Source organism: Scyliorhinus torazame, chromosome 14 (genome assembly GCF_047496885.1).
Source record: "Scyliorhinus torazame isolate Kashiwa2021f chromosome 14, sScyTor2.1, whole genome shotgun sequence".
NCBI classification, from domain to species: domain Eukaryota; kingdom Metazoa; phylum Chordata; class Chondrichthyes; order Carcharhiniformes; family Scyliorhinidae; genus Scyliorhinus; species Scyliorhinus torazame.
In genome coordinates, this window is record NC_092720.1 from 189,181,793 (window position 1) to 189,198,661 (window position 16,869).

Genomic DNA, 16,869 nt, shown 5'->3' on the forward strand with positions numbered 1-16,869 from the left:
ACACCCCGTTGTTCTAGTCGATCTACCCCAGACAGCCGAACACATTTTGGGGATAGATTTCATGAGCTCCCACAATCTTTCGTTCGACCCCATCAATAGGTGTGTGTGGGGAATGGCAAAGGCCCTGCCACACCCACAGTTGGAGACTACGCACACAGGATTAGCGCAGTCGGAGACTTCTGGTTTGATCCATGAACCGTTAGTCAAGACAAAGAAGTTAGAGACGTTTTACAGAAACACAAAGCAGCTTTTGCCCAGCACAAGCATGATTGTGGCAGGATCGCTGGTTTTGTTAACATCACAGGACCCGATCTTCAACCCCAGAAGCAGTACGGTTTCCCCCAACAAGCAGAGGGAGAAATTGCAAAAGTCATCCAAAGTTTACTTGACCAAGACGTACTTCATTCAGTAACCTCAACTAACAATGCCCCAATCTGGCCCGTCAGAAAACCCAATGGCTCATGGCGATTGACCATCGATTATGGGGAACTAAACAAAGTGACCCCATTAGCAGCCCCCACCGTGGCCACGAGTTCCGAGACAATGCTAGAACAGAGACCCCAGTCGAAACATTTCACGGTTTTGGACATCAACAATGGCTTTTGGTCCATTCCATTGGATAAAGCGTGCAAATACAAATTTGCTTTCACCTTCCAGGGACAGCAATACACGTGGATGCAAGGCTTCCACAACTCCCCTTTGACAGCTGTCAAATGGATTAGCTAAATTCTCCCGCCCCGATTGCCTCGTCCAGTATGTAGATGACTTACTCCTACAGACGGACACTAAGGGAGAGCACATTTCGCTTCTCTCTGAATTATTAGGACTCGTTCACGAAATTGGATGTAAAGTTAACCCCCAAAAGGCCCAGATTCTGCAGGAAAAGGTCATTTATTTAGGCACAGTAATCACCCATGGCAAACGCGAGATCGAGCAGAAATGCATTGACTCCATTGTTAAATTACCCTTGCCCCATAATGTTACAGCCCTCCGGTCATTTCTAGGACTGGTTGGCTACTGCAGGAACCACATAGATGGTTTTGCCACTAAGGTAGCCCCTCTTTCCGAGCTCCTAAAAAAGCAAGCCCCCTGAAATTGGCTTCCACAGCACACGGATGCCGTGGATGCATTGAAATGTGCCCTGAGCACAGCTCCCGCATTACAGGTACCAGATGCACTTGTCCCATATGCAATAGAAGTAGCATCTACCGACCGAACCCTTTCGGCAGTGCTCCTACAGGAAAGATACGATCGTTTAGGCCCCGTAGCCTACGCCTCACGAGTTCTCGATCCGGTAGAGCAAGGATTTTCTGCCTGCGAAAGGCACTTGCTCGCAGTTTTTTGGGCTGTTCAGTACTTTGCGTACATAACAGGACTCAACCCCGTAACCATTTTGACAGAGCACACCCCAACCCAACTTCTACTAGACGGTAGACTAACGGACGGCACAGTCAGCCAAATTCACGCAGCACGATGGACCCTACTCCTACAAGGATGGGACATTACAGTTAAAAGGACGAAGACACACAAGTTTCTAGCAGACAATTTACACTATGCAGGCACTCCACATGAGTGTGAGATCATTACCACCAAATACAATACAGGCCCCTTTGTCCCCAAATCAGCTCCCCCGAAACCAGGTACTACACCCAAGAGACCCCAGCCCACAGACACAGACGCAGCTCTTAGGATTTATGTGGATGGCTCCTCCACAATTTTGAATGGTAAAAGAATCACAGGTTGTGGCATCTATGTAGAGGACGCGCAGGGACGCGCGTTAGAAGAAATCTCACTGAAATTGCCTGGACATCTAGGTTCACAGGCAGCCGAATTAGGAGCAATAGCCTACATTGTACAGCCCCCCCGACTCGTTCCCAACCCCAGCTGACATATACTCCGACAGCCTATATGTCTGCAATAGCTTAACAGCTTAACTGAGCTCTTTCCCCTGTGGGAATCTAGAGGTTTTGCGTCCGCCGTCGGAAAACCCCTACCCTCAGCCCCATTACTCCAGCATATCGTCAAGACAGCAAAAGGCCGTAAATACGGTATCGTTAAGGTTCGCAGCCACCATCGTTCCTCCCCCCCGGTAACGTTAAGGCAGACGCCCTAGCAAAAGCAGGTTCCAGACATGGTCACTTTTCGAATCCCCCCGAGTGTGCCCCAGTACATGCGGTCCAGGTCTCACAGACCAATATTCAAGATTTAGCCCAGGCACAGAAGGAAGACGAAAAGCTCAGGGAAGTTTTAAAAGGTAACTTCCCAGCACCCTATGATAAGTACAGAAACGCTTTAACAGCACACGATGGCATAATTTTAAAAGACGGTATTTATGTGGTCCCTGCCCAAGATAGAGACCAGATTATCTGCCAATTCCATGACGACCATGGACACCAAGGGATAGCTGCAACCCTTGCCCACCTCAGACCTCTCTGCTGGTGGTCCGATTTAAAATCCAATGTGACGTATTAAATTGAGAATTGTTTGACTTGTGCCCAGAACAATCCAGACAGGTATGCGAGGAAAGGTCAACTCAGTCACACCCGCCCTGGACTAACTTACAGATAGATTATATGGGTCCCCTACCCCCTGCAAAAATGGTTTTAATTATGTGTTGGTAGTGATCAACACCTTCACGAAATGGGTGGAAGCTTTTCCATCTAGGACTAACACGGCTAAAATGACAGCCAAGATTCTAACACAGCAAATTTTCACACGATGGGGCCTTCCCCGTAGGATCGAGTCAGACTAAGGCTCACATTTCACAGGACGCGTCATGAAAAATGTCCTCACAATTTTCGGCATACGACAAAAATTTCATATAGCCTATCACCCCCAATCAAGCGGAATTGTAGAACGCATGAATCAAACCCTCAAAGCAACCCTTAGGAAAATGGGTCAGCAGCATAATACGACATGGGCCACAGTTTTCCCATTTGCACTCATGTTCATTAGGAACACGGTATCAACTTCGACAGGATACACCCCCCACACCCTCATGACCAGATGACCCATGAAGGGGACAGAATACCTTTTAGGGCTTGATTTATTAGGGCCAGCCTCACAGTCACCGCCCTCACCCATGAGAAAGCAGTACAACCAATCCTGGAAAACGTTAAAGCAGCCCAGCTCGCCGCAGCTGTTAGGCTTGGAACACGGAACAAACAGAGTTAAGCATGTTTGGATAAAACGGTACACCCAACAGAATTTTCAGTAGGACAGCAAGTCATGCTCTCTCTGCACAACCCCAGTTCATTCCTTTCCCCGAAATTCGCAGGACCCTACTCAATTTCAGATAAAGTCAGCCCCTCCGTTTATAAAATCACTTATCCTAATGACAAGTCAGGATGGTTTCACATAAACCAGCTTAAGGTTTATGGCACACAAAGCAACCATTCACACCACATCTCACTCGCAGCAGCAGACGAACACGCCCCGTCCATGGACGGCCTATTCCTACCCTCCCCCAACCAGTCCAGCCCGTTCACGGACACCACTTCGACTCCACCCCCAACCACACGACTCCGCCCCTCCCTTTATTCGATCAGCACCGACAGCGACAGCACTGATACATTAGACCTCATGGAACCACCACATGATTTAAATTCTGCACCAGGCCCCACTCCCAGCGACTCCGAACAGGATACGTTCGAACCCTTCGAGACCACTTATGTAAAAGCCCCTGAACCGGACCCATCGCCCGATGACGATGGATTGCCCCCTTCCGCCTCCACCCGAGACACTAAGCATTGGCACTGCGGCAATTCCTACAGACTCATCCATAACGATGAGATGGACCCCACGTCGGTCCAGGCCGCCTTGACCTACTCCAGTCACGAGTTTGGCAACCTGGAGAAGATGATGACTCCGAGTCGGACTCCCATCAGGCTAGCCCCTTTGCGATTCTTTTTGCAGTAGAACAATGAGGTGTCCAAATGATGGAAAAAAGGAACTGATTGAGATTTACAGTGTCCTTCTTTCTGTTGGAGCCTGCCCGTTTTGTTATTTTAGTTTGATATGTTACATGTTGAATGTTTGTATTGTGTATGACCCTTTGATGCAGTTTATTCATGGCCCACACCAAATTTTGATGCAGTCACGGCTACTCTTTTAATGCTACATGGCAGTTAAAGGAACAAGTTTGTCGACAGACACCACTTGACACAGTCATAACTAATCTTCTGATTCGACGGCAAACATAAGAGGCAGTTTATCCACGATGAACACAAATTCTTCCCGTTTTTGTCCGGTCATCCAGGCAGTGGAATAACGGCACTGGTCCCCGCCCTGCCTGAGGACCTCCATCTGGTCAGCTAAGCTTGGATAGTGCACCTACGGCACTGGTCACCGCGCTACCCGGGATTCCACCCATTCTTGCCCCACCGGCGCTTTTGGTTCGAAAGCCTTTTACTGTTTCTTAGGATGTGGTTTAAAGAATGCTCTTTGCCACAAGTTTTTTTGCTTTCCAGCGACCCTTAGGTCGCTATCCCCACATGCTATTTACATCCTCAACCACTTGGGTGAAACAATTGGCTGCTGGATGGAGAAATTGTCATGCATCAACCACACAGGCTGCGAGACTGCTCGCACTGTGACAGTATTTTCTTTTTCGGATGTCTTGTCCCCAAAAATATTTGGTTTAAAAAAAAAATGAGGGAGTCACATATGGTGACAATTCCAATGGGCAATTGATGATAAAAGGAGAGACAGACAGACATACAAGATATTAAACAAGGTAATAACAGATATTATGCTTGTGTCTACAGGAAATCCAAAACACCAGAAGACAGAGTAAGACCAAGAGAAAAATGAAGACAGACATAATGACTTACATTTGGATCAGCGTGAGATCACTACAGTTGCGCGCGGAAGCGACCCCCCTGACCCCCACCACACAGGCCGTGATGTATCTCATCACTGCCATACACCACACCCAAAAACAGCCACTGACACACCAACCTGGTGCGACAACCTCATATCATGGAAGCCCTATTAGTGATAGCAATACTCTGCAGTGTCATCCAGACACTGAAACTTCGAAAATGGCGAAGGAAAGCCTCCCGCACTCCAGTATACACACTTAGACCCCCTATTTTCAGACTCCAGCAAACCCCCCACGCTCCCTAAATAAATAAAGTGCATCGATTATTTTTTTTGTTTTGTTCTAATAAAGAAAGGATGTGAATTTTCTGTACTTGACTGCCAAGATACAGAGAAATGTAATGCTGCTATTGTACAGTTTTATACTGTTTGTAAATTCTTTTTATTGGCTTAACAGCCTGAAGATAGTTCAGAGAAAGATAGTTAGATGTTCCCGTGTTTTAAAGAAAAAGAATTGTAATGCATGCTTGAATGTTATAGTGCCCCTTAGGATTTTATAATGATATGATGTAAATAAAAGCAATTTAGGTAAAAGTTCGAATCCATAGCACAGAGTAGGATAGAACCTGTCCTTGATTGCAGGTGCTTGACTTAGGCAGAGAACAAAGAAGATTCAGTAATGTGGGGCGAAATTCTCCATTATCGGCGGAAAGTCCGCCGATCGGCGCAAAAAACGGCGCAAATCCGACTTGCGTCACGTCGGAAAAATGGGTCGAAAGTCTCCGGCCTGAAATGGGCTAGCAGCGACGTAACGGGATCCGCGCTTGCGCAGTGGTTCACGCCGTGCAGCGTCATATGCGCCGCACGGCGTGACGGCTCATAAGGCCGCGCTGCTCCCCCCCACCCGACCAGAACACCCGACCGCAACACCCGACTGGATGGCTGGCCGCTGCTCAGCCCCGAGGTTCGAGTCACGGGATGTGGAGGCGCTCCTGGACGCGGTGGAGCAGAGGAGGGACGCCCTGTATCCCGGGCACGGCCGCAGAGTTGCCCCACGCCACAGCCGGCGTCTGTGGAGGGAAGTGGCAGAGGCCGTCACCGCTGCGGCCCTGACACCACGGACAGGCACCCAGTGCCACAAGAAGGTGAACGACCTCGTCAGAGCAGGCAGGGTGAGCCTCCCCATATCCCCCCTCCCCCATATCCCCCCTCCCCATATCCCCCCACCCCCATATCCCCCCTCCCCAAATCCCCCCTCCCCCATATCCCCCCTCCCCCATATCCCCCCTCCCCCATATCCACCCTCCCCATATCCCCCCTCCCCCATATCCCCCCTCCCCATATCCCCCCTTCCCCCATATCCCCCCTCCCCATATCCCCCATATCCCCCTCCCCATATCCCCCATATCCCCCTCCCCATATACCCCTCCCCCATATCCCCCTCCCCATATCCTCCCCCATATCCCCCTCCCCCATATCCCCCCTCACCCATATCCCCCATATCCCCCCTCCCCCATATCCCCCCTCCCCCATATCCCCCTCCCCCATATCCCCCCTCCCCATATCCCCCTCCCCATATCCCCCATATCCCCCTCCCCCATATCCCCCCTCCCCAAATCCACCCTGCACCATATCCCCTCCCCCATATCCCCCCTCCCCATATCCCCCATATCCCCCATATCCCCCCTCCCCCATATCCCCCATATCCCCCTCCCCCATATCCCCCCTCCCCATATCCCCCCTCCCCCATACCCCCCTCCCCCATATCCCCCATATCCCCCCTCCCCCATATCCCCCCTCCCCCATATCCCCCATATCCCCCCTCCCCCATATCCCCCATATCCCCCCTCCCCTATTTCCCCCCCTCCCCATATCCCCCCTCCCCATATCCCCCCTCCCCCATATCCCCCTCCCCATTTTCCCCCTCCCCATATCCTCCATATCCCCTCCTCCATATCCCCATATCCCCCCTCCCCCATATTCCCCTCCCCATATCTCCACTCCCCCATATCCCCCCACCCCATATCCCCCCTTCCCCCATTTCCCCCTCCCCCATATCCCCCCTCCCCATATCCCCCATATCCCCCTCCCCTATTTCCCCCCTCCCCATATCCCCCTCCCCATATCCCCCCTCCCCCATATTCCCCTCCCCATTTTCCCCCTCCCCCATATCCCCCATATCCCCTCCATATCCCCCATATCCCCCCTCCCCCATATCCCCCTCCCCATACCTCCACTCCCCCATATCCCCCCACCCCATATCCCCCTTCCCCCATATCCCCCTCCCCCATATCCCCCCTCCCCCATATCCCCCATATCCCCCCTCCACCATATCCCCCCTCCCCCATATCCCCCCTCCCCATATCCCCCATATCCCCATCCCCATATCCCCCTCCCCCATATCCCCATATCCCCCCTCCCCCATATCCCCCCTCCCCCATATCCCCCTCCCCCATATCCCCCCATATCCCCCCTCCCCATATACGCCCTCCCCTATATCCCCCCTCCCCCATATCCCCCATATCCCCCCTCCCCATATCCCCCATATCCCCCTCTCCCATATCCCCCATATCCCCCCTCCCCCATATCCCCCCCCCATATCCCCCCTCCCCCATATCCCCCCTCCCCATATCCCCCCTCCCCATATCCCCACTCCCCATATCCCCCATATCCCCCCTCCCCCATATCCCCCCTCCCCCATATCCCCCCTCCCCATATCCCCCCTCCCCCATATCCCCCCTCCCCCATATCCCCCATATCCCCCTCCCCCATATCCCCCATATCCCCCCTTCCCCATATGCCCCATATCCCCCCTCCCCCATATCCCCCTCCCCCATATCCCCCTCCCCCATATCCCCCCTCCCCCATATCCCCCCTCCCCTATATCCCCCCTCCCCAATATCCGCCCTCCCCATATCCCCCCTCCCCCATATCCCCCATATCCCCCCTCCCCATATCCCCCATATCCCCCCTCCCCCATATCCCCCTCCCCCATATCCCCCCTCCCCCATATCCCCCATATCCCCAAGTGAATCCAGCCCTAACCTTAACCTCTTCAATTCACGCGCAACCGATGGCGTGCATTCATATACCTGCCTAACAGTGTTGACTTTTACCCCTGCCAGCCCCCCCCCCACAGGATAAGCGCGCACACAACAATAGGGAGCATGTGAGGACTGGAGGAGGCCCCGCTGATGAGAGGCCACTGACCGAACACGAGGAAAGGGCCCTGGAACTGGCTGGCGGACCTGATGACCGGGAGGTTACTGATGCAGAGGTCGGGGGCGTACTAGCAAGTGAGCCACCGACAGCCCGTCCCCATATCCCCCCTCCCCCCATTTCCCCCCTCCCCATATCCCCCATATCCCCCTCCCCATATCCCCCATATCCCCCTCCCCATATCCCCCTCCCCCATATCCCCCTCCCCCATATCCTCCCTCCCCCATATCCCCCCTCCCCCATATTCCCCCTCACCCATATCCCCCATATCCCCCCTCCCCCATATCCCCCTCCCCCATATCCCCCTCCCCCATATCCCCCCTCCCCCACATCCCCCCTCCCCATATCCCCCATATCCCCCTCCCCATATCCCCCTCCCCCATATCCCCCTCCCCCATATCCCCCTCCCCCATATCCTCCCTCCCCCATATCCCCCCTCCCCATATCCCCCTCACCCATATCCCCCATATCCCCCCTCCCCCAAATCCCCCCTCCCCCATATCCCCCTGCCCCATATCCCCCCTCCCCATATCCCCCCTCCCCATATCCCCCATATCCCCCTCCCCCATATCCCCCCTCCCCAAATCCACCCTGCACCATATCCCCCCTCCCCATATCCCCCCTCCCCATATCCCCCCTCCCCCATATCCCCCATATCCCCCTCCCCCATATACCCTCTCCCCCATATCCCCCCTCCCCCATATCCCCCCTCCCCCATATCCCCCATATCCCCCCTCCCCATATCCCCCCTCCCCCATATCCCCCATATCCCCTCCCCTATTTCCCCCCTCCCCATATCCCCCTCCCCATATCCCCCCTCCCCCATATCCCCCTCCCCATTTCCCCCCTCCCCCATATCCCCCATATCCCCTCCTCCATATCCCCCATATCCCCCCTCCCCCATATCCCCCTCCCCATATCTCCACTCCCCCATATCCCCCCCACCCCATATCCCCCCTTCCCCCATATCCCCAGCCCCCATATCCCCCCTCCCCCATATCCCCCCTCCCCTATTTCCCCCCCTCCCCATATCCCCCTCCCCATATCCCCCCTCTCCCATATCCCCCTCCCCATTTTCCCCCTCCCCATATCCCCCATATCCCCTCCTCCATATCCCCCATATCCCCCCTCCCCCATATCCCCCTCCCCATATCTCCACTCCCCCATATCCCCCCACCCCATATCCCCCCTTCCCCCATATCCCCCTCCCCCATATCCCCCCTCCCCCATATCCCCCATATCCCCCCTCCACCATATCCCCCCTCCCCCATATCCCCCCTCCCCATATCCCCCATATCCCCCTCCCCATATCCCCCCTCCCCATATCCCCATATCCCCCCTCCCCCATATCCCCCCTCCCCCATATCCCCCTTCCCCCATATCCCCCCTCCCCCATATCCCCCCCATATCCCCCCTCCCCATATACGCCCTCCCCCATATCCCCCCTCCCCCATATCCCCCATATCCCCCTCCCCATATCCCCCATATCCCCCTCTCCCATATCCCCCATATCCCCCCTCCCCCATATCCCCCCTCCCCCATATCCCCATATCCCCCCTCCCCCATATCCCCCCTCCCCCATATCCCCCCTCCCCCATATCCCCCCTCCCCATATCCCCCATATCCCCCCTCCCCCATATCCCCCCTCTCCCATATCCCCCCTCCCCATATCCCCCATATCCCCCCTCCCCCATATCCCCCATATCTCCCCTCCCCCATATCCCCCATATCCCCCCTTCCCCATATGCCCCATATCCCCCCTCCCCCATATCCCCCTCCCCCATATCCCCCTCCCCATATCCCCCCTCCCCCATATCCCCCCTCCCCTATATCCCCCCTCCCCAATATCCGCCCTCCCCATATCCCCCCTCCTCCATATCCCCCCTCCCCCATATCCCCCCTCCCCATATCCCCCATATCCCCCCTCCCCCATATCCCCCTCCCCCATATCCCCCCCTCCCCCATATCCCCCATATCCCCAAGTGAATCCAGCCCTAACCTTAACCTCTGCAATTCACGCGCAACCGATGGCGTGCATTCATATACCTGCCTAACAGTGTTGACTTTTACCCCTGCCAGCCCCCCCCCCCACAGGATAAGCGCGCACACAACAATAGGGAGCATGTGAGGACTGGAGGAGGCCCCGCTGATGAGAGGCCACTGACCGAACACGAGGAAAGGGCCCTGGAACTGGCTGGCGGACCTGATGACCGGGAGGTTACTGATGCAGAGGTCGGGGGCGTACTAGCAAGTGAGCCACCGACAGCCCGTCCCCATATCCCCCCTCCCCTATATCCCCCTCCCCCATATCACCTGATCACTGCCTGATGTCTAACCATGCATGCTTCATTGTGTATCGCAGGACCAAACGTCCAGGCACCCATCCCCGCAGATGCAGACCGCCCGCAGGATGCCCCTCGGAGGCCACGGGAGACGGAGAGACCCGGACCCTCCAGCATGCGACGCCCGCAGGATGCCCCTCGGAGGCCACGGGAGATGGAGAGACCCGCACCCTCCAGCATGTGACGCCCGCAGGATGCCCCTCGCACACCACGGGAGACGGAGAGACCCGGACCCTCCAGCATGCGACGCCCGCAGGATGCCCCTCGGAGGCCACGGGAGACGGAGAGACACGCACCCTCCAGCATGCGACGCCCGCAGGATGCCCCTCGCACACCACGGGAGACGGAGAGACCCGCACCCTCCAGCATGCGACACCCGCAGGATGCCCCTCGGAGGCCACGGGAGACGGAGAGACCTGAAGCAACAGGGAGACGACGCTCCCGTCACGTGCGGGAGCGACCACCCAGTGACGAGGGGGCAGCCACAGGCCCCCGTCACATCCGAGCCAGGACACCACTACCCAGGACACCACTACCCAAGACACCACTACCCAGGACACCACTACCCAGGACACCACTACCCAGGACACCACTACCCGGGACACCACTACCCGGGACACCACTACCCGGGACAGCACTGCCCAGGAAGACGAAATACCGGACAGTGACTCAGAGTGGATGGGTGGAGACGAACCCCCACCCCCAAAGTGCCATGGACTCAGAGTGGGACGAAGAGCACGACACAACGCCACTGCTGTCACCAACACCCTCCACCATCGCAGAAACACTCACCTCGGTTGGGCACTTTAGTGATGAGGCGTCTGGTACACTCACTGGTGCGCACAACACAGCCCTCCCGGTACAGCAGGTGGAGGTAGGAGCAGCAGAGGGGCTGGGCAGTCGGAGGGCAGCCCAGCCCAAGCGAACATCTGCCGCCCAGATGGATCCCGGGTTCCTGGAGTTACCACACCCACACATAGATCCGATGCAACCACCGACCCGGAGACGAGCGAAGAGGGTGACGGGCGGCTTGCGGCGGCTGCAGTCGCAGGTGGAGGAGTCCACCCGCGTCCAGGAGCTGGGAGTGGTGCCGGTCATGCGTGCCACCCAAGCTGACACCGCACGGGTGGCGTCCGCGGTGGAGGCAATGGGTGCGACGGTGTCAGACATGGGGAACGGTTTGCGAGGCCTGGGGCTTTCCGTGCAGGCGGCGTCTGTGGCCCAGGAAATGGCTGCCCTCTCACAGGAGGCCATGAGCCAGTGCCAGCGCCAGATGGCAGAGGTGCTCAACGCCATAGCCCAGTCTCTGCAGGCCATGGCCCAGTCTCAGCAGGCCATGGCCCAGTCTCTGCAGGCCATCGCTGAGGGCATTGGCGCCAGTGGCCATGTGCGAGCCGGCGTCACACTGTCACAGACAGGGTTTGCCAATCCCCTGGGCTCCATGGCTGCAAACCTGCAGACCCCTGTCGATACCAGCACGGGCCTCCAGGACTGGCAGCGCCAGATGTCGGGGGGGCGTCGGATGGCCAGTCCGTTCGCATCCCCCACCCATGTAGAGGCCTGGGGGCCATCGGGCACCCCGAGGGAGGAGGAGGTGGTGTGGTCCGTCCCGGCTCCCCCTGAAGGGGAGGTCCCGGTACACCGCGACACTTTGGACTCCCCCCCTTCCGTCCCAGGTGCATCGGGTGGGCAACGGGCAGGACAGGCTGGCAGCTCGCCATCCCAGTCGCCTGGGCCGCAGCCTGGCCCACCTAGGCCAGGACGCCCCAGGAAATGGCCGCCAAAGGGATCCAGTGTCAGAGGTCAGGAATCACAGGAGTCCACCTCCAGTTCTGCTGTACCGTCTGGGGAACCACGTAGACGTAGTCAAAGGGCCCGTAAGGCCAAACAATTAGACACTGAGTAAGTTGACACGGGTGCAGGGCACAGATGAGTTTTAGGGGCTAGGGCACGTACATGAACACCTTTGGTTATTAAAGTCAATGTTACACCTACAGAAGCTTCCTTTGTGCTCTGTCCAAAGCGTGCGGGGGTGTCATGTACGTTGAGCGCAAGTGTGTGTGTGAGGGGTGGTCTTACCTCAGCCCCAGGTGAGTCTGCCCCCTTCCCCCTGGGCCGCCATCAACATCCCCCGGGCAGAGGACGGGACTGTGCGCTGCAGTGTCACAGCCGCATGCAGGGATGATCCGGGTGGATGGTGGTACTGTGGCCATGGGTCAGACATAGTCCAACGATGTAGAGCCAGGAGCTCACCGCAGGGCGGGTTGTCATCATCCTCCATGGCCTGCAATAGACATGCGTCCACCCGCAACTGTGTGAGCCCGGCCCGTTGTGCCGCAGGTGGATCAGCAATGAGGGGGGTGGTGTGCATGCGGGTGGGGTGGGTGGGGTTGGGGAGGGGGGTGGGGGGTGTGCGTGGTCGGCTGTTGCCATGGTGTGCGGTCTGTGGCCATACTACCCGATTCCCACGCTCCCCTAGTCAGTGAAGCGGGCGTCTATCAGTCTGTCCCATGCCCACTGGGCCAGCCGGTAACGGTGGACAGCCACCCGCCTGTGTCTACCCCGTCTGCCCTGACCATTACCCCCATTCCCCTCATCTGGGGAGGACTGCGCCTCTTCCTGCTGCTCCTCCACTCCGCCCCCCTCTGCCTGCGGCACATCGCCCCTCTGCTGGGCTATGTTGTGCAGGACGCAGCACACCACAATGATGCGGCCGACCTTATCTGACCGATACTGGAGGGCGCCCCCAGAGAGGTCCAGGCACCTGAAACGCATCTTCAGCACGCCAAAGCACCTCTCTATCACTCCCCTTGTCGCTACATGGGCATCATTGTAGCGGTTCTCCGCCTCATTGCGTGGCCTCCGTATAGGCGTCATCAGCCACGATCGCAATGGGTAGCCCCTGTCGCCCAGCAACCAGCCCCTCAGCCGGGGATGGCGTCCCTCGTACATGCCGGGGATGAATGACCGCGACAACACGTATGAGTCGTGTACACTGCCTGGGTAACGGGCGCAGACGTGCAGGATCATCATGCGGTGGTCGCAGACCACCTGTATGTTCATCGAATAGGTCCCCTTCCTATTGGTGAACACGGCCCTGTTATCTGCAGGTGGCCGCACGGCGACGTGCATCCCATCGCTCGCGCCCTGGACCATGGGGAATCCGGCCACGGCAGAGAAGCCCACGGCCCGGGCATCTTGGCTGGCCCGGTCCAGGGGGAAGTGGATGTAGCGGTGCGCCATGGCATATAGGGCATCTGTCACTGCCCGGATGCACCGATGCACCGATGTCTGCGATATGCCAGACAGGTTCCCACTCGGTGCCTGGAATGACCCCGTTGCATAAAAGTTCAGGGCCACCGTAACCTTGACGGACACGGGGAGAGGGTGTCCCCCGCCAGTGCCACGCGGTGACAGGTGTGCCAGCAGGTGGCAGATGTGTGCCACGGTTTCCCGCCTCATCCGGAGTCTCCTCCTACATTCCCGGTCCGTGAGGTCCTGGTATGACTGCCGGGGCCGGTACACACGGGGTGCCCTCGGGTGCCTCCGTTGCCGTGGGGCCGCGACGTCCTCCTCCCCCTCCTCGTCCTGTCGGTCAGGTGTCCCTCCAGCCTGGGCGGCTGCCGCCTGCCCCTCTGTGGCAGCCTGCGCCGCCTCTCTGGCACGCTCCTCCTCCTCCTCATCCAGGGCAACATAGACATGAGTGGCTGCCGCCACGGCGGCCAACATCGCTGGATGATCGGAAAACATGACGGCCTGGTGGGGGGGAGGGGAACGACGACATGTCATCATTGCCCATACCCCCTCCTCCCCCCAGCCAGGTGGCATGGACCGCATGGGTCCAACTGTTGGAAGCTGGCACCTGGCCAGGTGGACCAACTCACTTGCCCTCGCATCACCCTCCCCGGCACGGACCCCCCATCCCCCTCCCCGGCACGGACCCCCATCCCCCTCCCCGGCACGGACCCCCCCCCCATCCCCCTCCCCGGCACGGACCCCCATCCCCCTCCCCGGCAGGGATCCCCCATCCCCCTCCCCGGCACGGACCCCCCCCCCAACCTCCACCCCCGGCACGGACCCCCCCCCAACCTCCACCCCGGCACGGACCCCCCATCCCCCTCCCCGGCACGGACCCCCCCCAACCTCCACCCTGGCACGGACCCCCCCCAACCTCCACCCCGGCACGGATCCCCCATCCCCCTCCCCGGCACGGACCCCCCCCCAACCTCCACCCCGGCACGGACCCCCCATCCCCCTCCCCGGCACGGACCCCCCCCAACCTCCACCCCGGCACGGACCCCCCCCAACCTCCACCCCGGCACGGACCCCCCCCAATCCCCCTCCCCGGCACGGACCCCCCCCCCAACCTCCACCCCGGCACGGACTCCCCATCCCCCTCCCCGGCACGGACCCCCCCAACCTCCACCCCGGCACGGACCCCCCCCCAACCTCCACCCCGGCACGGATCTCCCATCCCCCTCCCCGGCACGGTCCCCCCCCCCCCAACCTCCACCCCGGCAGGTACCCCCCATCCCCCTCCCCGGCACGGACCCCCCATCCCCCTCCCCGGCACGGACCCCCTCCTGGCACTCCCCCGGAGCCCAGCCTCTTCTAACCACCCCCCCCCCCCCGCCGCACACACACACACACAACCCGAGACACACTTCTCCTCACGCATTCAGACTGCGGCCACGCCATCGCCTGCCCAGAGCCAACCCCCCAGGCCGTCACTCACCTCCACGCTGGTCGGCGTGAACCTGGAGCACCGGGTCACGCCGATGAAAAGGAGGTTTGATTCACGTCGACGTGAACGGTCATCACGTCGACGGGACTTCGGCCCATCCGGAAGGGAGAATATCGGCAGGCCGAAAATCGGCTGCCTTGCGCAGACCCGTGACATTCTCCGACGGCAGCGGCGACATTAACGCCCCTTCGGAGACTTTGGCAACCGGCGGGGCGGGATTCACGGAGGCCAACGGCCATTCTCCGACCCTCTGGGGGGTCGGAGAATGACGCCCGTGATCCTTCACGCTTCGCGTTGAGGATCACAAGGAGGGTGTGTAGCCATCTGGGATTGCCACTTCCAGCATATAAAATGGACACTCGCAGAGCATACAGGGAAAAATGGACAATGCAAAGCAACAAACAGGCACAGAGCCTGAATGTGTATTTAGAAGACAGACTGCGGACAGAACCGAAACTCTTGGCCAATTTGCACATTGATGGCCCATCTCCGATGAACAAAAGACTCGTGCTCAGGTAGCCAATACCGTCCCAGACATTCCGACGCCACTAACTCAGCAAAAAGATACAAAGCAAGGCCAACGGCCACTTAGGACACGCCCAGCCATCAAGGCACTCGCCCCTTTATTGGCTCAGATCGATGGCGGTGATCGAGAAGCTGCCCAATTGATTGGGACCAAGTTTAAGGCCCGCCTAAAAGCACGCGAAGCCCCCCCAAGTAGAAGAAGGAACCCTCGCCATGTGTTCCCTCTCTTGCAATCGGCTCTCAACTGGAGCGACCCTTCCACCTGCACCACCAGAAGCAAGTAAGTTCAAGTTCAACGCTCGCTACCAGACGGACGACCATAGCTACACACCTGCTACTTCTTCAACAGACTCAGATCCGAACAACGGTCACTGTTCCTCTGACTTAAGTGGGCACCCAAAGTTAAGTATAGGTGTTTGTGATAAACATAGTTTAGCCTGTCGTGTTATTGTGCATGAGTAAATCATACTGTGTGTAAATAAAGCATCATTGACTTTGAACTAACTAACTGGTGGATTGGCTCTTTGATCGGTATTCGGTTGAACCTTGTGGCGGTATCAAGAGATACCTGGCGACTCTGAAAGCATATTCATAATTAGGATTAAGAAAGGCGACCTTATTAATCGCTATATTTATAGCCATTAAAAGATAGCAACACCCAACACCCCCACAAATGGGTGTGGGTGAGGCTATGGGCGAGGAAGTGGTTGTGAGTGGGTGAGCGAGTATGTAAGTGTGTGGGTGAGGCAGGATGAGGGCAAGGTGGGGGTGAGGGAGTGGGTGTGAGGCAGGGTGAGGGAGAACATAGAACATAGAACATAGAACATTACAGCGCAGTACAGGCCCTTCGGCCCTCGATATTGCGCCGACCTGTGAAACCACTCTAAAGCCCATCTACACTATTCCCTTATCGTTCATATGTCTATCCAATGACCATTTGAATACCCTTAGTGTTGGCGAGTCCACTACTGTTGCAGGCAGGGCATTCCACGCCCTTACTACTCTCTGAGTAAAGGACCTACCTCTGACATCTGTCCTATATCTATCACCCCTCAATTTAAAACTATGTCCCCTCGTGCTAGACATCATCATCCGAGGAAAAAGGCTCTCACTGTCCACCCTATCCAATCCTCTGATCATCTTGTATGCCTCAATTAAGTCACCTCTTAAACTTCTTCTCTCGAACGAAAACAGCCTCAAGTCCCTCAGCCTTTCCTC